The following is a 27,236-nucleotide window of genomic DNA, read 5'->3' as shown; positions in this document are numbered from 1 at the left end:
GGGTGTGATGATTTGTTCATTTAGAAGGTTTTTGTTTTGACTTAAGATAAAGCTGCAATCTTTAGTGCCGGCGTTAGAGCTAAAGCTGGTTGCTGGAAGCCCTTTTGATGAGCTTACGTTGGTTGCTGCCACGGGCAGATCACTGTTTCTGATGCAGGTGGGGTCTGGTACCCCACTGAGGAACGGAGTGGATGTCTGTGACGGAAGGTCGAAACTGTGTATTTGAAAGGAGTCGTTAAATGGGCTTTTCGACAAATTTATCGCGTTTTCACGTACTAGGCAGGTTTTCAATGATGAGGGCCTTACTGCTTTATTTTGGGGGTGGAGTGTTGAGACCCAGATTATAGAGTCATCTTTGCAACATGTCGAGTTCTCACCGTTATAGTTGCAGTTTCCGCTCTCCCGCTTGAGAGTTGGGAACTCGTTTTTAGGTTCGGGATGTGGGTTGAGCTCTCCATGGGCAGCACCGTGAATGGAATTGGCGCTGCCAAAGGGCGTTGGGTTCCAAGTGATTTATTTGTGCTTAGCCCAGTTGGCTGGGTCTCTGGTGGTGACAATAGAGGGGACACATCATGGATGGAGTGCCTTGATGATGATTTTTCCAGTGCACTAGCAGAAGCGGAGGTCTTGCGTTGAATAATTATTTCAGGGTAGAGAGACCTCGAGTCGGAGTTAACTGGCAATGCTAATGGTTGTTGGGGGGACTTTCCATGAGTTCCGCGTTGAAGATAAGGGGCAGTTTGGTTTAATTTGCTGATCCTGGGGAAGTGCTCTTTGATGTCAGCAGTACTATTGTTTTTAGTTTTTAGTGAGTACTGCGAGTGAGCTGGTTGCGGATGGTTGAGTGCCATTTTATCGCCCTTTAGGCGACCCGGTGGGTGCTTTGGAGGTCTCACGTCCGCCTCTTCTGCTCGCTCCAAGTACAGTTGGCGGGGAGGAGTTTGGGGGCCCCTACCAGTCTCTTGTGGATATAGCAGTTTAGACTTCTGGCGCTTGGCGGACTTGTGAGGGCGGTTAGTGTTTAGTGGTTCAGAGCTACTCCTAGTGCGCATTATAGTGGAAAAAGAAATAGGCGAGGTGTCGGGAAAGCCAATGTCACTTCAGATTTTAAAAAGGTTGCAAAGTGATTGAAGAATGAGGTGGTAGATGAGGTGTGGTAGTCATCCACAGATTTTTTCAGGATCTTAAAAAGTTTCTAATGCGCTGCGTTTAAGAAGTGCTCTTGGCGCTTTTAGTCACTTTCAGGGCGTTTTATGGGAGGCGTTTCAGGTAGGGTGGGCCACTGATAGGCAGCAATAGCAAATGACAAAAGCGAAATAGATGGCGAGCGGGGCACACAGGGACGGGCCTCTTGCAGAGATTGACCTAGTCAGCTCTGCCTGGCTCACTGCCCCCCGGCTCTTACTTAGCAGCTGCCTCTAGCGGCAGCCGCATTCGCGTGTGCCCAGCCAGGCTCTCACTTCTCGTGTGGCTTGTAGATGGTAGATGGGTAGAATCTCAGAGCATCTGATGCAGATTTCAGAGCCTCAGAGCTTTCAGAGCCTCTTAGAAAACGCCAGGTGCTGAGGTGTGCTGGAGCAGAGTTTGGAAGAAGAGATGAGATGAGATGAAGTGGAGTGAAGCAGTTACCACATTTGCAGCGTTATACTGCCGAAATGGTCAAGCGCCACGAGTCTGGCAGACGAAACCGTCATGCCACGCCTCAGCCCGCCTCAACCTCACGACCTTGCTCCTTGCTCCTTGCTCCTTGCTCCTTGCTCCTGGAGATATCTGCAAGTCCTGGGCGGAGTGGGACGGGGAGGCCGCCGCAGTGTCGAGATAGAAAGGTGCTGTAGGAGTTTTAATGTTTATGGGGAGTTTGCCTGCTCGCACCGGAGCCCGTATTGTGGTGCTGTGATGTGCTGTGCTGTGCGATGCGTCGCGGTCAAAATCGCGGCTTCGGGAGCGGGGGGACCGGAGCAGGTGCGCGGGTACTGGCGGTACTGGTGGATTATAGAATATCGCTTACCGGCTCGGCACTGCAGCTCCTCGCTCAGCTCCTCTCGCTTCTCGCTCGCTTCTCGATTCACTCTTTGCTCTTTATTCATATATGAAGTATTTACTTTCCCTACTGTTGCACTTTCTGGCGTGGGAATTGTAATTTTTACCCCTACGCTATCCTAGGCTTTCCCTACTGTTGCACTCACTGGAGTGGGAATAGTAATTTTTACCTCTATGCTATCCAACGCTTTCCCTACTGTTGTACTCTCTGGAGTGGCAATAGCAATTTTTACCCTCCCACTATCCAACTCTTTCCCTACTGTTGCACTCACTGGAGTGGGAATAGTAATTTTTACCCTCCCGCTATCCAACGCTTTCCCTACTGTTGCACTCACTGGAGTGGGAATAGTAATTTTTACCTCCACGCTATCCAACGCTTTCCCTACTGTTGCACTCTCTGGAGTGGGAATAGTATTTTTTACCCTCCCGCTATCCAACGCTTTCCCTACTGTTGCACTCACTGGAGTGAGAATAGTAATTTTTACCCCTACGCTATCCAATGCTTTCCCTACTGTTGCACCCACTGGAGTGGGAATAGTAATTTTTACCTCTACGCTATCCAACGCTTTCCCTACTGCTGCACTCTCTGGAGTGGGAATGGTAATGCTTACCCCCCCCCCGCTATCCAACGCTTTCCCTACTGTTGCACTCTCTGGAGTGAAAATAGTAATTTTTACCCCTACGCTATCCAACGCTTTCCCTACTGTTGCACTCACTGGAGTGGGAATAGTAATTTTTACTCCTATGCTATCCAACACTTTCCCTACTGTTGCACTCTCTGGAGTGGGAATAATAATTTTTACTCCTACGCTATCCAACGCTTTCCCTACTGTTGCACTCTCTGAAGTGGGATTAGTCATTTTTACCCTCCTGCTATCCAACGCTTTCCCTACTGTTTTACTCTCTGGATTGGGAATAGTAATTTTTATCCTCCTGCTATCCAACGCTTTCTCTACTGTTGCACTCACTGGAGTGGGACTAGTTAATTGTATGCCTATGCTATCCAACGCTGTCCCTACTGTTGCACTCACTGGAGTGGGAATAGTAATTTTTACCCTCCTGCTATCCAACGCTTTCGCTACTGTTGCACTCACTGGAGTGGGAATAGTAGTTTTTTCTCTCCCGCATTCCAACGCTTTCCCTACTGTTGCACTCTCTGGAGTGGAAATAGTCATTTTTATCCTCCTGCTGTCCAACGCTTTCCCTACTTTTGCACTCACTAGAGTGGGAATAGTAATTTTTACTGCTACTCTATCCAACATTTTCTCTAATGTTGCACTCACTGGAGTGGTAATAGTAAATGTAACCCTCCCGCTATCCTACGGTAAAAATATTGTATATTTTTTATTAATATTATGTTCATGTATATATATGTTTTAAAAAAATTAAGTGTATTTTTTTTACTTTCATTAATTATTTATTAATTTTAAGGTTATTTAAGTATTTTAAGTATGTTTAAGTTAATTATATTTATTATTTCATTAATTTTCAATTACTTTTAAGACAGTTAAAAAATTCAATATTTTGACTAACTATATTTTTGATTCGATTTTTTTGTACTTACCTTTTTGGAGATAGGGATTCTATATTTTTGCATTCTATATTTTTTCCTCAATATTTTGGTAAGTCTATATTTGTGTCATCGATATTCTTTCAGTGATCCCCGGGTGCATCCATGGTGCTACACAGTTTGAATTGTTTTTGGTGTATTGTTTTTGTTGCTTTTATAGTGCATTCTCCCACCTGACGTGTGGAATTTACAGGCCTGTCTCTGGTTTTCGTTGCTTTTTGTATCGTGATTGGTCTCATCGCAAGTTTTTTTGCATTGGTGTTACGCATTTTTGCAGAGTTGCTTTGGTTTTAACGCGGTCATTTGACGCATTACCGTGAGACTATTGCATGGTACCGCCGTGTTGTGAATACTTAGTTAACACAGCGTAATTTTACTGCGTTAAACTACGATGTTGAAGGTTACATTAAGCTAATTTTGCGATTGTTATTACACGTTCTTGAGAATATCCCCCTTGTATTTTATTGATCTTGCTGTTTGTTTATGATGTGGAATGCCAGCATTGGGACAACTGGTGCCTACTCTTGTACTTTAAAGAAAGGGGCCCACAAGACATGCATTCGTTGTACAGTAGATGTGTGCAGCATGTTTTCTCAGTTCCAAAATAGCATCTTTCTAATTTAGCCTCAGCTGCGTAGGAGCCAATGTCTTACACACAGTGTGTCTTCCTGCCTAGTTTCTCGCTCAGACAGCTCTCCTGGTTGCTGTGCTTCAGTCAAGTGGGGTACTGGTGTTAGGACTGGGGCTTTCTATAGTGCCTGGCACCGTGGTGCTTCTGCTGCTGGAAACAGAAATTGCAACTATACTGGAGCCCTTTGTGGGTTTGCTCACCCAATGCCTAAAGTGAAGTTATTTTTTTCGTTAATAGTTATTTTTTTCCCGCCTGCTGGGCTGTCTCTCACTAATGGACACTGCCATGTGGGCTCCTTCAAGTTGCATCCTGGTGGTCCTGTTTCCAAATATTGGTAGGGCCAAAATCCTGGCTTCCATAATCAGTTGTAAACTGGAATGATTTTTAGGCATATTGGCTTTGCCAGTGTTTGTTTAGATAGCGCTTAGCTGCTCCCTGAGTCCAGGTGTGTGCTATATCAAGCACTTATGATAGTGTTTTTGTAAAATGCACACCGGCAAAGCCTGATACCAGGCAAGGTTAGGTTAACAGACAGACAGTTCACTGTGTAGCTGTATATTTTTTTAAGTACAAATGCAAATGCAACAAAATACTTCTATTTCAATCTCCCATCTAGAGGATGCGCTCCCACTAGAAATTAAAGATGTACAACTCAGCTCCTTTTCACTGAAAACCTTCCTTTTTGTGTAATCCTCCCAACCTCTCTGATCAGGGCCGGGTTTAGTGCTGGAGGCACTCGGTGCCAGAATGTTTATTTGATGCCCCACAAAGACCTCCTCTTCACAGATTGCCTCACGACCACCCTTTAACAGTGTTCCTCAAGCCACCATAACTGCTCTCTCACATGCATATCATGTGTTTTGTAGCAACATGCATAGCTGTCTAGGGTGTTAGAGCATTTTACATCACACACACACACATTACACAAGAGATGGCGAATCATAAGTGTGTAAATCAGTGTATAGGAAATGTTGTATAAGACAGATGTAAGAGGTGTAGGAGTCACATGTCATCCATACTGGTAGATAGTATAGTTTAGGAGTGCTCAGTCTAGAGATGCACAAACTCAGAATTTAAAATGTAACACCATGGTTGGGGCTGTCTTCACTAATCAGAGTAGATTTCTACCCAAATGAGCCCTTTTTGCAACATTAGGACAATGAAAGACTGGGGGGGAAATCACAATGCTCAACCCTATAACTTGCTGTTTGCATGCAGCTCTTTGATGACAGTTAATAGGGCACCATTCTATATTAAGTTTTAAACTTATAAACTGCAAGTAACAAAAGGATCTCTGTTAAAAGTAGTAACACACTGAATTATTTCCATGATATTTACTTTGTGGTCTCCTTAGTCCACGTGCTTTGGAGCAGGCATTTTAACCTTCCGTACTACTTTAAGATGAGTCACAACTTCCACTAGACAAAACCTAGATCTCTTTGCAGCAGGTCCATTAATCGCCATAGTTTTCTTGACATCTGTATTGTTGCCTGAAAACTGTTCGAGGCAAGGAACGAGCTAGCAGGTGTTTTTAAAACCATAATATACGTGAAAACATGTCCCCCCTCCCCAAGTCATCTCCCGGTAGAGTTGCAGGGGTCGCACCCCCCTACAGCCGGCTCTGTCACTGATATAAATCAGTATTAGCAAAAACAAGATATGCTGTCACATAATTGCTTTGGGTTCCTTATTTTGCATTATTCATTCGAATGCTGTTTGTTTATTAATCAGTGGATGTGATAGTTCTGAGAAGCCTGGTAATTTGCTGTCTCCTTATCTTGCTAGTATGGCAAAGACTAAAATGAAGTTCAGATCATCCTGAAAATTCCTTTTTAATTGTTTGCCTTGGAGTCTAATAGTTGATTTGTAGATAAGGGGAGAGAAGGGATTAACATGAGAAACTAAGGACCAACCTTGCACGTAATAGCTCACGGAATGAATTTATGGCACCAGTCCTATACCACAGCAAACTACAATGTACACAACTAGCTTTTAATGGCATGAATGGGTTTCTGGTGCCCATTTCTAGAGGTGGGGTTTGGAGGAGAGAAGGTTGCACAGATCAGCACCCATAAGTGAAATAGACATGTTGGCTCAATGTGCTTCCTGTTTAATTTCTTCAATTGTTGATGTTTGTATATTGCTAGCTAGCCTGCTGTTTTACTTCAACTTCATGACTTAGTTCTAAGAACTAATAGATGTAGATGCAAGGTTTAGAGGTGTGCGATTTAAGGACCAGTGCAATTAGAAGAAAGCTATAATCGTAACAGCATCTGTAAGCTCTATTCCAGATATTGTGAGGTGTTTAGTAGGGAGAAAACAGCATCTGTGCAGGAGATCCACTTTAACTCTGTTTTTACAAACCACATCCATAAGCTCCTCTTTTGCACGGCCTGTGTTCTCTATGAAATGTCCTTGCCTCTAACCATTCCTTAGCTACAGTTCATTAGAGTCCTCATGGATATTGCATGACGCAAAAGGGATGTAGGCTCTACTTTACCCCCTACTCCACTTTTAGGCTCCATAGGCCTCATTTATGAAAAGTGACGCATCGCTGCGTGAAAACAGCGATGCGTCACTTTTCACTGTGCACTCCTTGTGACACCAATGATGCGCCATATTTAATGTATGACGCATCATGTCGCGAGGACTTACAGATACGTCAGTATTTCTGACGCATCTGTAAGCGCAAAAGTGACGCATTGCCGGAGTGTGTCACAAAAGTGATGCAACTCCAGCAATGCGTCCTTTCACATGGGGAAAGCCCCATGTGAAAGGGCTGGCGTCAGTCTTACGCCTGCTGTAAGGCAGGCGCAAGATTTTGACGCAACAGCATCCTAAAAGTGACGCAGTGAAATCTCATAGATTTCACTGCGTCACTATTACGAGGCTTTTTGCGGGGGAACGCCCCCCGTGCATACATTATACCTGACGCAGGTATAATTTGGCGCAGGGGTTTAAAAAGTGACGCATCTACCTAGATGCGACACTTTTTAAATATGGCGCAAAGAGGCGCATTTTTTACACCGCTGGTGCGTCACAAAAAGTGACGCACCGGCGGCGCAAAACTGACGCAATGCCTTCATAAATAAGGGCCCATGTGCCACACTGAGACCTGTGACCCGTGGCATTTTGCACTCCAGTGGTTCTCCTTTGAAGGTTCATATAGCAAGATTTTTATTTGCACCTCTTCCTACAGTGGTATCAAGAGACAAAAACACAACTGAAGGATACAAAAGATTGTGGCCGTCCTTCCAGTTCTGGCCAAGTGGGTGATTCGGTAACACCTTTTCACTCAGTGTTCAACACAGAGCCCTCGACATGCAGTTCTCCAACCCTTCCAACTAACTTGTGACTAGAAGTAGGCCCTCTCAAGTGATGGAGTGGAAATCAAATTTCAATCCTAGGGGTGCTACCTAATTACGTGTAGAGCGCACCCGCATATAATCTTCTACTGCATTAAAATGAAATGTGAAATGTATTAACATGGATATTTATGTGACGTATTTCGACCATTTATAAGTGTTAGGGAAAATTAATGTAGAAAATGAATGCAACTAGCAGAAACCATTAACATGAAGAGCTCGTGTTGGGAAACTGACAATCATTCATGTATTAAATGTGCCTATTAATTTTGACATTTCAATGTAGGTAAATGCATTAGTTGACATTACATTAATGTTTATGCTTACATGGTGCCTTCTTATGTTAGCTTAACTTATAGGCCTGAAATGAAAGCCCCTGACAACTCTTGCTTTAAAATTAATCATTGAATTTCATGTCTGCTGTGGAATTTGTTGTTTCGATTTGTTTTGTATTGCAGGTAAAGAAGCACTCTTTTAGACAGAATAATGTCTTTGTTTTACTAGCTAGATAAGGAGAAAAGAAGTTACAATTGTATAACTTCGGTCTATAAAGGAAGGAAATTACGATTCATACTGGAGAAGGTATGGTAACTAAGGACAATTTTTTGCAAGAAAGGTACACGTACGGCATTGTGAAAAAGTACATTCAGGACTGTACCCAGAGTGGATGGCATGACCGAACTGCATGATGGGAATGCTACCTGTGGATAATTGATTGCCGAAACTAGGAAAGGTGCCTTGTTATTTCTTGCATTCAGAGAAGAAGCATCTCAGTGCGAACACTTTCGATGGTGGCTTTATGCTACTTGACCCATTGATGGTGGAGAGACTTCTTAGGAGACTCCCCACACTGACACCTTTTATCAGTTTTTCTTGGAAATGCTTATGTAGGGATTTCACTTTAGTGTTAGAGTAGGTAAAGATGTAATGCTTTTCACTCATTATTCCTTGATGCAGGGAAATTTAGACTCAGGCTTCCTGATTTTCTGTATTCTACTTCTTGAATCTATAGTTTTGTTCATGCTGCACCATCTAAATTGGATGCACAGATTTGGGTTCTGTTAGAAATGAGGGTCTCTAGTTGGCAGAAGTAGTTACCTTTGTCCAAATAGGGTTCCTTGCTTCTAGTCAGGGTAAGGGGGTTACACACTTTAGATAACCCCTGCTCACCCCCTGGGTAGCTTGGCACGAGCAGACAGACTTATCCCAAAGGCAATGTCTAAAGTGTTTGTGCTCAAAACACATAGTAATACAGTGATAACACCACAACTGGACACCACACCAGTCTATGAAAAATAAAGTATCATTATCTAAACTCAACAAGACCAAAACAACAGAAATTCAATATTACATGTAATACAAATATGAGTTTTCAAAGGTTTCAAACAACTGGGTCCATAGAAAACTATGGATGCGTAATTTCTCACAAAGTACCTGTAGATGCGTGAAAATTCACAAGGCCAAACAGCCGCAGGGATGGGAAGTGTCGAAAAACAAAGAGATGCATCAGTTCCTGAGACCATGGGAAGGCGATGCAACAGTTCTGCTGCATGCAGGAAAAGTGATTCATCAAATCCGGTCTGTAGCAGGAAGCAGTGCGTTGATTCAGAGATGGTTCTGGTCCAAGGGTGAAGCGTCGGAAAACTTGCTGCATTGGTACGAAGCGTAGAAATCCAGGATTTGTCGGGTTTCGATGCAGCGTCGTCGAGTGGCTCTGTGTTGATTTCTTCAGCCGTGATCCCTCAATGCATCGGTTCTTACAACGGTGACAGGTGCTGCATAGGTTTCGGCAGCAGGACAACGATGTGTGGAGATTCTTCTCATTCAGCAGTGCTGCATCAGAAAAACAGCTGCAAGAAGAGCGATGGGTTGATTTCTTCAGTTCTTTAGTTTCCTTCTAGCTCCCAGAAGCAAGCAGAGCCTCCTGAGGCCCAGAACTAGAAAAGGCACCTTGTGGCAGGTGAGTACTCTGAAACAGCAGAGTTCAGTGGAGCTGGGCGTGAAGTATGTGAGTCCCTGAGACTTCAGAACAGGAGGCTAGCACACACAGGCCCTTGTAGATCTTCTTCAAGCAGATTCAAAGCAAAGTTCCAGTCTTTGTCCTTTCATTGGCAGAAACAGCAACTGCAGGTCAATCCCACACAATACACAGCAAAGGGGCAGTACTCCTCCTCACAGCTCTTCAGCTCTTCTCCTTGGCAAAGGTTCCTCTTGAGTCCAGAAGTAATCTAACTCTCTGGGGTTTTAGGTCTAATATGTATACCCTAAAAAGTATCTCCTCTCATTGTACAAGGGTCTCTGAGCCCAGTCCAAACCAGTTCTGGCCTCACTGGGACAGTATGAACACAGGGGGTGGAGACAGCATAGGGCAAGGGAGACAGGCCTTATTCAGGTGCAAGGAAATCTCTTCCCACTACTCTCAATTCAGCCATGCCCCATTCAGCTCAGTTCTAAGTCATACAGGAAGGACCAGGCACACCTCAACCCCACATGGATGTCTACAGTGAAATCAAATCCACAGCCCATGTCACTCCAAAACCAGACAACCAATACACAAGCAGGCAGAGACGCTCAGAATGGTTAAACAAGAAAAGGCCTCATTTCGAAAAGTGGCATTTTCAAACACACAGTTTAAAATGAGGTCAGAGAGCCTAAACTGTATTTCTCATCTTGCCCCAATGGGAGTTATACTTGTAAGAAGTTACAACACATTTCCCATTCTATCCTATGGAGCAAGATGGCATTTCAATAGTGAAAAATGAAATTGGCAGTATTTCATTATTAGTACATGTCACACACATCAGTACATGTCCTACCTTTCACATACACTGCACCCTGCCCAGGGGGTACCTTGTACCTACCATGGGGTGCCTTACATGTAAGTAAAGGGAAGGTTAGGGCCTGGCAAGTGGGTGCACTTGCCAAGTAGACACAGACACTGCTGTGGCAGGTGTGAGACACCTTTTCAGGGATTCTCATGTAGGTGGCAGAATCAGTGCTGCAGGTCCACTAGTACCATTTTATTTACAGGACTTGGCACACTTCAGTGCACTTTACTAGGATTTGCCAGTAAATCAAATGTGCCAATCAGGGAGATCCAATTGTAACAACAATTTACACAGGGAGCTATTGCACATTGACACTGATCAGCAGTGGCAAAGTGCCCAAAGCATCTAAGCCAACAAAAACGAAATCCAGCACAGCATCAAAAATTCAGGAGGTAGAGGCAAAAAGTCAGGGGAAACCACGCCAAAGATGCCAAGTCTAACAGCTTCATGCTAATTCCTTTGTATTTCTATACCCTCGTGTTGAGGTGTCTCTATGTCCAGTTGTGTTTGGCTTTGTAATGAACTAACTAGCCTTACGTAGTTGTCCGTGGGTTATTATGTACCAAAGAGAATTATTGGCCAATTGATTGCTTGTTACTGACTTTTCTCCCCTTTACACTTTCATGCTGAACTATAGCAATGAGACTCTATAACAGGTCTAGAACTTGTGGGCCAGGCCTTTTCACAAGAGTCTGACAGAGTTTTTTGACTGCCTGTGTTTCTACTAGGATAGCTCCATTCCCATGAGCATGTGACGCGTCTTATTAAATGACTTACTTCTGGACTAAAGAAGAAAGTTTCTACTTGGACCTCCCCTTCCTATTTATACCTCCTGAGTTCATTGAGAAATCTGAGCACACTATCCTTGTTTAAATGATCCCGATTATCACCACAAGGCCCAAATAATTTGATTCTTGTATTGCTTATCCGATGCAAAGCAATTTTGCTCAGTTTCTTCTTCGAATTGGGAACAATGCATGTGCCATCTCTGCAGTTGCTCACAAAGCTAGCCCCATTCCTGAAACTCTAGTTTATTCAATTGCACCCGATTGCCACAAAACGTGGTCTATAAGCAATTAAAATGGGGCCGCCAGATTTCGATTTAAGAACACGTGACTGATTGGTAAACTGGTATGTTAATTTGAATAATGTTTTTATTCATTAGGAACCTAACTGGTGTGGTGTTAAAAACGCCAGAGTGGTTCTTGCAGAATGTATGTGTGTATGTGACTGTGTTTTTCTTATTGTATAATAATTTAAATTAACACTACTGGATAACCAAATGCACACGCCTCGTCAGGGTTTTTAAGTACTTTATAAATGCAACTAGCAGCCCGTCCCGACGTTGTCCGGGTATGAATTGCTGCCGGCCAGTAGTATATTGTTTTGTAGGATTTCGTCTTGATAGCATTTCTTATCTGTGACAGACCTGTGAAACAGTCCGATTCACAGTGCACTGCTGATGCACTTAAGAGTGCGCGTTCAGTAGTGTGTGAACTCTAGTTTCCCTACTTTATTTTTCCGTGCAATGTTATATAGCGCGAACTCGACAACATGGCATGAGCACAATTTACATTACAGAAGAACACATTCATGTGTGATAGGCACGGGGAGACAAAATTATTTGCCTGGAAACACAGGATGTTGAGCTGATGCCGAGATTCGGATGTAGCTCCCCAGCTCTAAAGTTCGCAATTGTAGAACTTGTGGCTGGAGGTGTGTCTAAAAGTGTATGTCGGTGCTGGCCATCAATGAGAGAGACCAGTGCATTTTTCAAATGGGTGGTGATAAAATATGAGTATGTTGCTGGAGATGTGGGACGCCGTGCCACCAATGTACTTACCGGGGGAGGGTAAAACTCCAATATTCCCCAACTTTCTTTCCGCATACTATCACTCCGCATAGTTTCATTACGAAAGTACCATGACTCCACAATGCCATTATAACGCATGGCATTACATTTTATATGCTTTTACCATGCATACTTTTACAACGAAATTCGTTGTAAATGCATGAATGGTAAAAGCATGTTTTTTAAAATGTTTGGATAAGGTAAGTATGGGTATAGGGGTATATGTTTTGGGGTACTGAGGTATATGTTTTGGGGTGTTTGGGTATTTTAAGGGTTCAGAAATAGTTTTGGGTTATGGGGTACAGGGGTAGTTTTAGGGTTTAGGGATAGGTATGGGTTTTGGGGTACAGGGGTATTTTTAGGGTTCAGGGCTAGGTTTGGGTTTTGGGGTATAGGGGTAATTTTAGGGTTCAGGGGTAGGTTTGGGTTTTGGGGTACAGGGGTATTTTAAGGGTATGGGCTAGGTTTGGGTTTTGGGGTACAGGGGTATTTTTTAGGGTTCACGGGTAGGTTTGAGTTTTGGGGTACAGTGGTATTTTTAGGGTTCAGGGCTAGGTTTGGGTTTTGGGGTACAGGGGTATTTTTAGGGTTCAGGGGTAGGTTTGGGTTTTGAGGTACAGGGGTATTTATAGGGTTCAGGGCTAGGTTTGGGTTTTGGGGTACAGGGTTATTTTTAGGGTTTAGGGATAGGTTTGGGTTTTGGGGTACAGGTTATATTTATAGGGTTAAGATGGGTTATTTATTTATATTTATTTATTTATTTATAACACTTATAAAGCGCGCTAATACCAGCTGGTGTCCTGGCGCTGAAGTGGTAACTCATATAACACACAGGGTAGGAGGGTCTCAGGGAAGTTTTAAGACCTGCCCAGGTTACAATCCCCTAATGTCTACTATGAAAAACCAAAATAAACCTGGGGGTCTGCTATTGAGTGAATATATACTCTAAAATAATAAAACGTATGCCCAACAGATGGTGCAAGGTAAATTACCTATCAGTCTTGAAGCAGAATGCTCATAAACCAACACACAAAACCACCAGTAACTGTAGGTGAGACCCAATGTCCAGAGATGGATTCCCATCAAAGTCTTGTTAATGATCAATATTATCATCTGGTCATCCAAAGGTTGGGAAGGTGTGTCTCTAGATCATTGAGACAATATCCATGCCCATCATGAAAGACAGGGTTTCGACCCGCAATTACTCTTAGACCATATGTATGACCATTAAATGGGAACTAGTGCAGTGCAAATAAACAACGTGAGTGTGAGATTAAAAGTAGAATAGAGGACAAATAGCGAAAAAACTTTAATAGCTATTGGTCTCTTTCTGATTAAAACTAAGAACAGCGCAAAAAAGCAGTTTCACCAAATAGCTGCATAAGGGCCGACATGTTTCTGCCAAACAGGGAACAAACTCCCAGGGCTTTCTTCAGGGCCTCTGTTCTAAACAATTTTTTTCCACTGCATGTGCGTACTACGTATAAATAAACCATATATAAATTGTGAAACAATCAAACCATAAAGGATATGTATTTCTCTTCCTCCATGTCAATTGGTGTAATGTTCACCCATAATGACAGGGGATAGGACCTCACCTCACCTGGACCAGGCTCAGTATAGGGGAGGCCACACGCTCTCCGTCGTTGCATCCCACTGGACCTAAGTCTGGGGGAGGCTATACTTAGGAATAGGAATACATATCCTTTATGGTTTGATTGTTTCACGATTTATGTATGGTTTATTTGGTGAAACTGCTTTTTTGTGCTGTTCTTGGTTTTAATCAGAAAGAGACCAATAGCTATTAAAGTTTTTTCACTATTTGTCTTCTATTCTACTTTTAATCTCACACTCACGTTATTTATTTGCTCTGCACTCGTTCCCATTTAATGGTCATACATATGGTCTACGAGTAATTGCGGGTCGAAACCCTGTCTTTAATAGTGGGCATGGATATTGTCTCAATGATCTAGAGACACACCTTCCCAACCTTTGAATGACCAGATGATAATATTGATCATTAACAAGACTTTGATGGGACTCCATCTCTGGACATTGGGTCTCACCTACTGTTACTGGTGGTTATGTGTGTTGGTTTATGAGCATTCTGCTTCAAGACTGATAGGTAATTTACTTTGCACCATACTGTTGGGCATAAGTCTTATTATTTTAGAGTATATATTCACTCAATAGTAGACCCCCAGGTTTATTTTGTTTTTTTGCTGAAGTGGTAAATCCCTGAGAGTGAGCCTCCCGAACTAGAGGGTGAAGAGCCATGTTTTCAGATTTTTTCTGAAAGCCAACAGATTCGTATTTTGTTTGAGGGTTATAGGAAGGGCATTCCACGCCTTTGCTGCTCCCCTGACAAAGCTTCTGCCCCCCCAGCACGCCTTCCTAATACGGGTTGTTTTATTCAGCCCCATACTGGCTGACCTTAGTTGTCTCCCTGATCTGTACCATTGGAAGCGGTCCTGAAGGAACACCGGACCCTGACCATGCAGTGCCGTGAAGACAAATCCGCTTCCGCACCGGGAGTCAGTGCAGCTTCTCCAGTTCCTTGGTGACTGATGAAAACTTGGGCATGCCCCCTATGAGGTGAGCTGCCACGTTTTGTAGGACTTGGAGTTTGTTGAGCAACCCCTGTTGGGCCTCTAAGAGAAGGCTGTTACAATAGTCGAGGCGCGAAAGCACAAGTGCCGTCACCACCGTCTTTCTGCTCCCCCCGGTAAGAAGGGGAGAATCTTCCTAATAATTTTCAAAATCCAGTGTATGGAAGAGGTAATCGCCTTGACTTGGGGTTTAAAAGAAAGTTGGCTGTCAATAATGACTCCAAGATTCTTCACCTTTGGAGCCAGAGATGGCGGAGATCCCATTTCTGAAGGCCACCACGCAGAGCTCCAAAGGTTTGTGTTTGACCCGAAGATAGGAATTTAACTTTAAACAGATTTTTGCCATCCAAGAACTGACTGCAGACATGCAGTCCTGAAACCTGGCTGCCACACCCAGCTCCTTACCCGGGAGCACGGAAACCACAATCTGGGTGTTGTCTGCGTAAGAAGTTGACTCGAACCCAAAGGATCGGATCACCGAGGCAAGAGAAGATACGTAGATGTTGAATAAAGTGGGGCTTAGGGAGGAACCCTGGGGACCCCCCCCCCCCCGGGGAGTTCGAAAGTTCTTGATTCGAAATCTTCCATGGCCACCACTTGTACACAGTCTTTCAGAAAGGCTTTTAGAATGTTAAGTGCTTGACCTTGGACCCCGCAGCCCTCCAATCGGTCCACCAACATAGCATGGTGGACCGTATCGAAGGCCGCAGACAGATCCAGAAGGATCAGCACTGCCGGGCCTCATCGTCCAGCACCTTCCTGACCTCCTCTGTGGACTTGATCAGAGCTGTCTCAGTGCTGTGTCCTTCCCTAAACCCATGTTGGGCCGAGTCCAGACCCTTCGAGATACGCAGAAATGAGCAGAGCTGGGAGTTCATGGCGTTGTCAGTAAGTTTTGCTGGCATCCGCAGTCTGGCTATTGGCCTGTAACTGTTAGGGTCCATAATATCCAGCGAGGGTTTCTTGAGTAGTGGGCAAATAAATGTCTGCTTCCACACTTTGGGAAAGTCACCCTTCTTAAACATCAAATTGAAAAGGCTGGCTAAGGAGTCTGCTATGGGGAAGGCTGCCAGCTTTGCAATCGACGTAGAGCAGGGATCTTGGGGTGAACCCGACTTGGTAGCCATCAGTAGTTTTAAGACGTCATCAGAGCTTACTGGTTAGTGTTTAAGGGTGTTGGGGAATTTTAAGGAGTAAGGGTGGGTTATGATTATGGGGTGCAGGGGTATTTAAAGGGAGCAGGGTGGGATTAGCACACGATATGAGACATGGCATGAAGGGTGGAACGTACCACACAACCCCAGCGTTTGTCACACCCCCAGCACACGCCCACAGCACAACGCAGACACGCCCACAAGGGACTACTTTCTGGCACGGTTCTTTTACCATTTAAATGTATATGGTGGGCGTCTGCATAGCCTATGTCCTTCTGCTGTAACTGCCCTTTCCAACGCTGTATTGAGTGTTGTGATTGGTGCTGTGGTTCCTGAGATTACCCGCCTCAAAGGTTTGGGCTCTCTCTTTATTATATTAGTATGAATTACAACAGTGAGATAGAAATGTTGTTCCAGTTACTGGTTACACATTAGATCATCATCCAACACACAGAGCAAGTGTGTTAATATTACTGCCCCTGATTCACAAAGGAGGAATTGAAGCATACTTTAAAGTGTCACTACTTGCAAAAGTACGAATTGTCCCTAGTCACAAAAGGTACGTTTGTATTATTCGCTGTGAGTAGCAGTCCACCTGACACATATGTTTGCATGTGCCAAGCAAGTGTTGATTGGTGTTCTATGCGCGTACCTGTTATTCCACAATGGAACAATCAGCTTCACATTACAGTAAAGTAGGGACACCTTCCCACAATCAAAAACAGCATGAAACAGCAGTCTAAAACACATAAAAAGGGCAACTGGCAAAGCCCTCCTAACTCTCATCAGGACAGAGCTGGGCAGCAAAGATGCAGACCTTCCCACTCAAGAGGAATTTTAGGGGTGGTAAACTGTATGATAGTACTGTGTCACGGATGTATATCGTTTACTTTGGAATCTAGCCCTTGTACTCGCTGAAAATCCTTAGACCTTCATGTCAACCAGATAGTTCTTTTTGTTCTGAGACGAAACATTCTAAACTACCGTGCACTCGTTAGTACCTGGATGTCAGACAGGCTTCGAAATGATATTTGTTTAAGATAAAAGAAACACTACATTCCCTGATGTTCATTTACATCAACCTTCATCCTTATTCACGATGCATTATACAGTCCCATGCATTTTCAAATGTTTTTCTCTCTTGTGGAGACAAACTCTTCCTCAAGGCCTTCTCCATAAGACCTTATGTGGGTCCAGTCACGGGATCAAGGCCTGGGCCTATTAAGCATGTCTCTCTTGACTCTGTTCTAAGGCAGACACAACGCAGTTCTAAGGCAGATGCAAAGCGTGCACAAGAATACTCTTGCTTGACATTTGCGAGTGGTGACCCTTGGCATCTTACCATTCACTATGTAAGCTTCCTACACATTGGACTGGAGGAGGTAGCAAGTGACAAAATAATACACTACTTCGGTACAGAGTGCTACGTCCAACTTCTGAAACATGTATTCATCTTTCAGGGCGTATTTCAATATATATACACTTTTACTTTCAGTAAAAACTTTGGAAATGTGATTTGGAGCATGCTGAGAGAAAACAATGCTTGAGATGGAGTTTGGAGTACATGTAAACTGCTACATTACAGCAACACTTTTTTCTATTTAAAATTCCTGTCAGGTTTACTTCTTTACTAACACAATCTCAGAGTAGTACATAACATTTATATCTGCCCCTTGACTAAAATACTAAAGACTTTCACGTCCAATTTTGTATTTCTACCAAACTAGTCTGTTGACTTAATTTTTTGCAACATCCGGTTTATTGTAGTGAAACTGCAAGCAATGTTGTGTGCAAGGCACGCTCATTGCAAAACACTTTCTTTAAGAACGATTTACTAAAGAAACCCTTATTAAACTATAGGAATCGTCCGTTTACATGCTGATGGGGATGGTCAAGATCAGGGTGGATTTGAAAACATGTGGTGTGACTCTTGCATTGAACAATACACTATGTAGGTAGTAGTTGTTAAAATTTAATTCTGTTCATCAATATTGTTCAGAACAGAGAGGATGATGCATAGGACAACTGAGGTGTTTAGGGTGGTAGTTTGAAAAGAGGGCACCTTCCTTAGAAGATTGAGTTTACTAATTGCTGATGTCACTTCCTTGGGCAGCTAGGAAGTCGTGAAGTGAATTATGTCGAAGGTGACACTGACAATTTAACTTGGAGCTGTTAGCTAAAGTCTGTTACTAGTTTCGAGTAGACAGTCACCAGCAAAGATTATCAGGTTGATCTTTGAAGTATTTTTGGGTTACAGCAAAAGAGTATAAAATGCACTGGGTTTACCATAGTAATTTAAAGATGATCTGACCGATAGGAACTTGAACTTTAAGGTGTCAAGGTTGAAATTCAAGCAGTAGAGAAAAGATTGTCTGGAAGGATTTGGTGGTCTACGGTATCAAAGACTCTGGAGACATACGTCAGGGTGATATTGATTCTTCCAGGTGGGTGACATTTGAAATGAAGGGCATTTGTATGCATTTATATTTTTAAAAATGTGTAGCATATATCAGGAACTAGGAAGGATTGATTGAAGAAAATCTTACCAGCAGGTCATATTTAAAGTAGCAAAGAAGGACCTTTGTATATACATTAATTTATTGGATGAATCAATTTTCAACTTCACTTGATAATGTTTAGCTTAAGCATTACTCTTGATCTTTGGCGATATTGTCAACAAGTGCTTTGTGTGTTTAGTTGTGAAATTGTTCATTGTAAAGATGTTTTAACGTACCCTAATGATGAAATGTAAGCTCTTGGTGGTGTGAGTGACTTCATTTATCTGATATTGTTTTTCAGTGAGTAGTATAGTCTCACGAAAGGCTCAGGCAAATGTAATCACTGCATTTTGTCTTCAGTTTTCTTTTAGTTGAAACCTGATTGTTCAGGATTTTGAGAACAGGTGTAAATCATTGATTGTCCTGGCTTTTTTTATGGGAATTTGCTTTGTACCAGCTTGTTAGGAGAACCAATATCAAGAGCTGTTCTAACAATGATATGTTGGTAAATACTTTAAAAGGTGAAATGTTAATATTACTGAGGTTGCAGGTGTGAATGGAGGAGAGAGCAAAAGGGGTTAGTTTGAATGGTCACACTATTGATAAAGTTGGAAATTTGCAATATTGCAGTAGAGCACTCTAACAATAAATCAGGCGAGCAAGGTCTAGTGAACTTTTACTATAGAGCTTGAAGTTGTGAATACAAATAAAGATCCAGAGGAAAGGATGATATTCTGTAGATTATATCTCGGTAGACGGTTGTCTACTTGTCTCCGGCAAGCCATGTTTTGCTGACCTTATTTTTAGTGTCTAATTTGAAATTTAAGGCTCATGAAAAATGAGCTTGTCTGGAAACTTTCTCAACATTTATCAACGATTGCAGGGAGGGAGTAAGACGATTATGTATTAGTGTATGCATAACAGGCTATGAAGTATCAACCTGCTCAAAAGGAGGAATAGGTAGTAAAGATTAACCATGATTTGAAGTTCTCCTAATTGAATGTAAACAGTTCTATATGGGTGTAAATTAAGGTAAATAAGGATTATAACATCTCATCTACTAAATAGGTTTTGAAATGAAGCAACCTTCAAGGAGCAAAGATAGTAGTATTATGTTATTCATTTTATAAAGTGGAGAAGCTGTTTCTCTTGGAGTCCGGACAAAACTCTTATGTCCATAGGTATGTAATTTAAATCAAAACATCAACTTTAAATGCAGTTAGGATTCTCTAGTTTACAAACAAATTGTTTGCTTACAAGGAGTCTTTTGATTTGTTCACTGTGGCCATCACGCCTTCACCCAGCCAGTTAAGTGCCTAAATATAGTTGGCATAAGAGTAGAATTTTAATTCAAAACACCTCATAGTTGCGAAGGACTGCATATATATTTCTTGATAAAGAGGAGGCTACGGAATGAGCCACCTAGCACTCCACAGTTACCCTTCTTTATAATAGGTTTAAAGAGAAACATTACTACTGAGTTTGTTGTCTGCCTGGTAGATAACATCATACCCAATGTCTGGTGCAGTCCATGACTCTTTTTTCCAGTTTAACCTCTTTAGCTTGATTGAGTGGACTTGTTATAATGAATGTAGAAAATGAAGAATGCCTACTCATGTCAAAGAAAGCACCATCAGACAGACGTGTACAGACATCCATGTTAAAGGAGAAATACAGCCCTATGCTGTCTTTGGTAGCAGAATAAAAAAAGAGCACAGATGGAGTCAGGACCCAGGGGGAGGGAAGTAGATACAAGCTTTAGTAGAATAGTGGAATATAACTAGGTTATAGAAATGGAAGGTCACAGATCCGCATTGCAAGAATACATATCTGAGAAAATATGGAGATAAGGCAGGCAGCACAGAGGTACAGAATAGGTGGGAGGTTAGGTTTTGTCAAACAGCAGATGTGTAGGTAGTAGAGTATTGCTAGGCTTCAAGGGCAAGACAAGCCAAGGTCACCGCTAGTGTAGTGGTTGTGTGGAAGCGTAACTGATGATAACATTTGCACCTGACTAGTATTTAGTAAACATGTTACTAACTTTTTTTTGCATGAGTATAACCTTTTGATAATAATGTTGTACTTTAGCCGATGTTGATTTAGTAATCATAGAATGACACGTTAATAGTTACAAGAATATAAAATAAACTGTTGTTATTTTGTAAGTCAAAGGCTTGGATTCCAGTAACAGGAAGCTGACTGACCTACTGCAAGCATGCTTGCTTTTTACATAAACTCTCTGCTATATTGCAAACAGAAGTCATGTTGTCCTTTTCTTTCATCCGGAAGAAGACTGCAATATCAAAAGCAGATTAAAGTTCTTTTATCAAAGATACTGTGTGTTCGCAGCGGAATAACTGCACTCTTCTGATGATATCATTGAAATGCTGAATGTTTTTTGTGCCAAAGAGGCAACCTCCCAAGGATGGCTACCCCCATGTCCGCGCAGAGTTAGGAATTGGCTTCTCAAAGTAGTAACTAGCAAGCCAGATGGGCAAACCAAAGGAGAAATGGGTAAGGGTGATGGGTGGGGAAGAACTAGCACAAGGCTATACAGTGTTCATAATGCGGCACTGGAGAAACTATGGAAGCTGTTTGAGGTGACCCTTTTTACACACAAAAATGAAGGATTAAGAAGGTCTTTTGCCTAAGGAGGTCATCTCATCTTCCTGAGAGTAACTTAAATCTGCAATCAGAAGGACATCTTCAGAATTAACTTTTCCAAACCTATTGACAAAAACCAGAGAAGGAAAGGAAATTGGCAGCGTTTACACTCATTTATGTATTTTTAACTGTGATCTGGATCCCAACATAGAGTACAAATCATACATCAAAATGCACCCTTCAAAAATGTGTTGAGCCCTCTGAGTATTTATTTTTTACCAGATATGAACTCAATGAAGAAGCCGTCCTGTTAGACCCGGCAGCCTTAAGGTGGTCTTCTCTCAAATGTTTTGCCTTCAGCCTCCCAATTTTGCTGATTTCAGTTTTGTTGGCCTTAGGACTCTGTGCACTTTGCCACAGCTGACCAGTACTGAAGTGCTTGTGCTTCCTCCTTTCAACATAGTAAAATTGGCTTACACCCAATCGGCACACTTAATTTACCTGTAGGTCCCAAGTAACGTGGAATCTCATGTACCCAGGGCCTGAAAATTAAATGCTAATAGTAGGGGAGCAGCACCCCTTGTGCCACCCACTTAACTAGCCCTCTAAACATGTTATGTTATGTTGTTAATACTTATAGAGCTCGCGATTACCCTAAAGTGCCTGGAGCTCAGTACTGATTGCCTGAGAAACATACCATGAGCCTAATCATAAGAGAAAAGCCATGTCTTAAGGCTCCTGCGAAAATAAATTAGATCTGGAGCATTTCTACGTTGGAACGGGAGTTCATTCCAGGCTTTAGCTGCACAATGAACAAAACTTTTTCCTCCCTAGTTAGTTTTTTTAAAAAGGAGTGGAGGAGGGGGGGTCTGAACAAGTTTAGATACAGTGGATCTCAATGTCCTCTCTGGAGTATACTAAAACAATTTCTACCTTATGAAATCCGGACCAATACCGTTGACCATCTTAAAGACAATAGACAGTGCTTTAAAGCGTGATCTTAATGGAATCAGAAGCCAGTGAAGTTTTTTAAGATCTCCCTTAACCAAGGTAAACCTTGATGTTCCGGTCAGCACTCTAGCTGCCGCGTTTTGGACCAATTGCAACCTGTTCATATGTTGTTTTTAAACATTAAGATATAGACAGTGGCAATAGTCGAGACGCGACATTATGAGTGCTGTCACTACCGTCCTGAGATTGACTTTGGTCAAGAAGACCTTTATTTTCTTAATAATTCTGAGGACCATAAAACATGCTTAAGTCACCATGTTAACTTTGTCTGCCATGGTGAGTTTATTATCCATGATGATCCCCAGATTCTTGGCTTTCCTTGATGGTTCAGGGCACAGACCCAAATCCTCCGGCCAGCGGAGGATTTCGGTCTGTGCTCTGAACCATCAGGGCACAGACCCAGGTCTGCCGTTGCAGCCTGTGTGTGCAGTTTTAAACTGCAATGTCGGCCTGGCAAAAGAAACCTTTTGCCAGGCCCAAACCTTCTTTTTTAATACTTATAAATCACCCATAGGGTGCAGTTTATTTAAAAAGCATTTCAAACTACAACTAGGGTTTATGTGGGTAGTTAGGAAGATTGGCGCCTCCACCACATGTCCGCCAATCACTTCCTATCTAATCTTGGATGGTGCCAACAGGGCGGGGTTGACCCAGAACCCCCTACATTTCAGACCTGCTACAAGGGAAAAAGAGCCTGTGCACACGTCTAAATTCTGTAGTTGAGTGAGTACTCTGTATATATTTATCCAAAACACATATATACGTCATGCAAATACTTTAAGAAACAATAAACATTTCCGAAGTTCTTATGTTCTTCTTTAATCTTGAAAGGTTGCCCAGCCTTTTTTTATTTAAAAAGCAAGACGTATGTTTTACTTTTAGTTGTCCTGGTAGTGAAAAATTAAAAAATTTGTTTTTCACTACTGCAAGGCCTGTCTATCCCATAAGAAAGCTTTCTGTTACCTTATTATATTTCCTAAGCGATAAATTTCAGTTGGGAACAGGTAGGCATGTCGAGTTTGATATCTAAAGAATTGTACTTGAATACCGTCTTTAAGGTAAATTCCGATTTTAAGACTCAATATTGAAAATGCCGCTTTTAGAAAGGTATTTCAGTCAAACTTTAGCAGGAAGACTTTCAAGAACATTGAAGCATTAACTCAAAAGTTGTTGGAAAACACATTCAAAAATGCATTTTTTAGATATAAGGAAAAATATCTAAACAACACAATATGCAAGACAAGGGTGTCACAACAACCCAAGAAAAAAAGGAATTAACAGTGCAAGAACATATATACCAGTTGCAACAATTTTCTGAAAACAACGAGTCACAGATACCTGAACAAATATTTTAGGCCCACTTTAGATTGTATAACACACCAGGGGTTATGCTAAACCAGTTCTGTTAATTTGGAGGCTTAACTAAGGGGCGTTCCAACTCATTTCAACATAGGACACCTTAAGGTCCTCTTTAAAGCCACATTATATTTTTTTAAGACGGAAGAGGACCTCCCTGTTGGTATCATTGTCAATGCGTTTTAAACCCCTTAATTTATTTTATGGTTCTCATCAGAACATCAAACTGGGGGATACTGAAATAAAAGAAGATAGAAAAAAAACACCAACTTTTTGTAGTTTCTGAAAGAATACTCAGCCCTTCTATTTAAGATTTTTAAAGATAAAAGAGCCTGCCAACTTGCTTATTTCTTGTGGGCCCTAGAAATTAATAATAATTCTGAAATTGAAGTACGTTGGGCCTCATTTATGAGAAATGACGCATCGCTGCGTGAAAGCAGCAATGCGTCACTTCTCAGTGTGCACTCCTTGCGACATACCTAATGTGCCGTATTTAATGTATGACGCATCATGTCGCAAGGAGTTACAGATACATCAGTATTTCTAATGTATCTGTAAGAGAAAAAGTGACGCATTGCTGGAGTGTGTCACAAAAGTGACACACTCCAGCAAAAACTCCAGCAATGTTTCCTTTCACATGGGGCAAGTCCCATGTGAAAGGGCCTGCGGCAGTCTTACGCCTGCTGTGAGGCAGGCGCAAGATTTTGACGCAACAGCATCCTAGAAGTTATGCCGTGAAATACTGCGTCACTTCTACGAGGCTTTTTGTGGGGGAATGCCCCCCCTGCATACATTATACGTGACGCAGGTATTATACACCGCAGAGGTTCACAAAGTGACGCATCTGCTTAGATGCGTCACTTTGTAAATAGTGCGCAACAGGAGGCATGTTTTACGCCGCCGATGCGTCACAAAAAAGTGACACATCGGAAGCGCAAAACTGACACAAGGCCTCATAAATGAGACCCGAGGTCTTTTTAAGTTGAACATCTGAAATGCCGGAGCAAAAGTGAATATAGCAACGTCTAACATCAGAGAAAGATGACACTCTATTTGTTCGATATATTTTCCTCAACTTACAACATTATAGAACAACAGTGGCTACATTTCTTGTAATCCTAGTGTTAGCCAAGCCAGCTGGAATCAAATTCCTACACATGCGGTTAAGTCTGAGAAATACATAGATGGATTCTCTGTTACTGAAAACACATATAATCATTTGGTGATGTCACAGTACAGAGGGATTACAAAGCCGAAGCGCTAGTTGTTAATTTCCTTAATCAAAATACGCACAGATGGGTCATATACAGAATCTTGACTGGATGGATATATACTGGCCAGATATTATACAAGGTTTGTTTACAAAAACCTGCCAGCTGAATATAGTTGTTGGAGGAAAACATACCGGCGTCTAAAAGCGGTTCAGGAATTATTTTTCGGATACATTGCGCTGTTTACTTTCTTGCTTATTGGACGTGCAAGCTTGAAACAATGGTTCGGGAATAATACACATACTAGGGAAGCAGGCGAGAAACATTTGAGTTCCGTTGGATAGACAAATTATTTACCTTCAAAAGTGCTCCCGATAAACCTCTTAGTGGTTTCAAAATGAATCGACAAACATACCACAAGGGAGGCCTTCCTCTGTTTTTGCAAAAACGTAATGTGGCTTGAAAGGGGATCATTAAGGTGTACTGTGTTGGACTGAGTTGGAAGGCCTCTTGGACAGGCCTCCAAATTAACAGAACTGGTATAGCATAACCCACGTGTGTCATACAACCTAAGGTGACCATATAATATTTGTTCAGTTATCTTTGGAACTGTTTTGTGAAAATTATTGGAACTGGGATATGTTCTTGCACAGTTAATTCCTTTTATGTTGAGCATGGGCTGCGTATGTGTTGCTCTGTAAAAGCATGTTGTATTCAGTCTATAGGCTTCTCAACATGCCCAGCGCTTCTGGTTGGTTGGTTGGCCTCCCTTTCAATATTCCTTTACTCTGTCTGGTTGGTCAATAGTGTTCATCTGTCCCATCTTTAGGTGCGTATACAACTTGCTTTGGAGCAAGGGTAACTGATCAGGTATGCATCCAGGCATTTACCGATGGATAGGAGTTTGGACATCACAGATTGCTTCTTTCAGCTGACCATCCTTGGCCAGCTATTGCCTCTTCACTTGCACCCCTTTCTTCTCATCGTTCCTGCTCCTGCTTGTTTTCAAAGGGGTTTCCTTGCACTGTTTTTTGTTGGATGTCTCTGGCCTTCTGTTACCTCCTTGTTAGGTCAAGTCTAGACAGCACATGCGCTATCTGTAAGACACTTTGTTAGCTCTTCTGCTAGTTTTTGGCACACCCACCGAGTACCATTGGCTGTTACCTGTGGCATCCTGAATTGCTGGCTTTTATTGATGTTTGTCCCTCCTTTCTGTGTCTGTTCCCCCTTCACAAATTGTTTCTTTTGGTCATCCGCAGGCATCCATCTCAACATGGTCATGCTCCTTCGCAGCACTTGATGGTCCCTCCTCCCGTCTGGATTATCCTTTTGTTGGCTATCCCATCACAGTGCTACACTTCGTCATTACATGGCACACGATCATCTACAGTTTCATGACAGGCTTTCGCTCAACTGGTTCTGTACGCTTCAGCAACTTCAACCATTTAACAATACGGCATAGTTTAATTTCCTTTTTTGTTGTGATATTGTTTAATTTTAATTAGTATTTAATTTGTTACAATCGGGTGGGGAGAGTTTATGCTGAGACTAGTACCTGCATCCCCAGTCCCAAAGTTGGCAGCTCTGTATGTTGCGCCAGCGTTACCCCCTCTATCTGTTGAATGTGTCGCCTAAATGCTTAAAAGCTCTCAAAAAATTTGCACCCTACAAAGCTCCGACTGCCCGGCTCCTACCGCGGGTTTTTATTATTTGCTAAAAACGGTGCAAATAACTCAGTCTGTCACTAATCCCAGCAGAGTCACTCAGGTCAAGCAGCTCCTGCCTTCAGCACACTGCTGTGTAAACAAACATACTCACCAGACTTTTATTTAGTGCCTTCCTGCCCCTTCTGAATTCATTCCAGTCAAAGCTCTGACTGCTGGTTTTTATTAGGTATCGCATAGGCAGCACATGCGCTGCCTCTACGAGGCATCAAGCAATCAGTATTACTAGTGAAGCTCCACCCATTTCGTTTATCTTTGTTTTGTTGCTTGCCATTGGTGAAATCTGGCATTGCTGTTCTAATATCGCTCATTTTTGGCTGGTGGTCCGATATATCACTTCAGTTGTCTTCCCTTTCTGAAGGAAGCAGCATCGACCAACTACAGTAAACTTATGCTGCTGGCTGTAACTCTTTTATTTAGGGACTACTTTTTTTCTTTGCTGCTTGCATTTCCACATCTGGCAGCTTCCTGCCCTCACCCCACGCTGTTTATTTATTTGCGTTTAATATGCATGAGATCTTGGTTTGTTTATTCATAATTAAATGATGCAGCCCACACCAAGGATCGAACCCTGTTCTCCTGCTCCAAAGTTGGCAGCAGTATATGTTGAGCAAACTCCTCGCACTGTTTGTTTTACTTTGTTTCAGATGCTACATTTGTCCGTCTAAACTGTGTTTTTCTAAATTTGTATCTGTCTCTCTCTCCACGTGTATTAGTTTTTAAATGTGTCTCTACCCACACCCCTCTGAGATCGCTGTTTATTTTTTAATAATTAAGTTATGC

This window comes from Lissotriton vulgaris, unplaced genomic scaffold (genome assembly GCF_964263255.1).
Source record: "Lissotriton vulgaris unplaced genomic scaffold, aLisVul1.2 SCAFFOLD_2225, whole genome shotgun sequence".
Classification (NCBI taxonomy): domain Eukaryota; kingdom Metazoa; phylum Chordata; class Amphibia; order Caudata; family Salamandridae; genus Lissotriton; species Lissotriton vulgaris.
The sequence above is the reverse complement of the archived record's forward strand: the minus strand, read 5'-3'. Positions refer to the sequence as shown.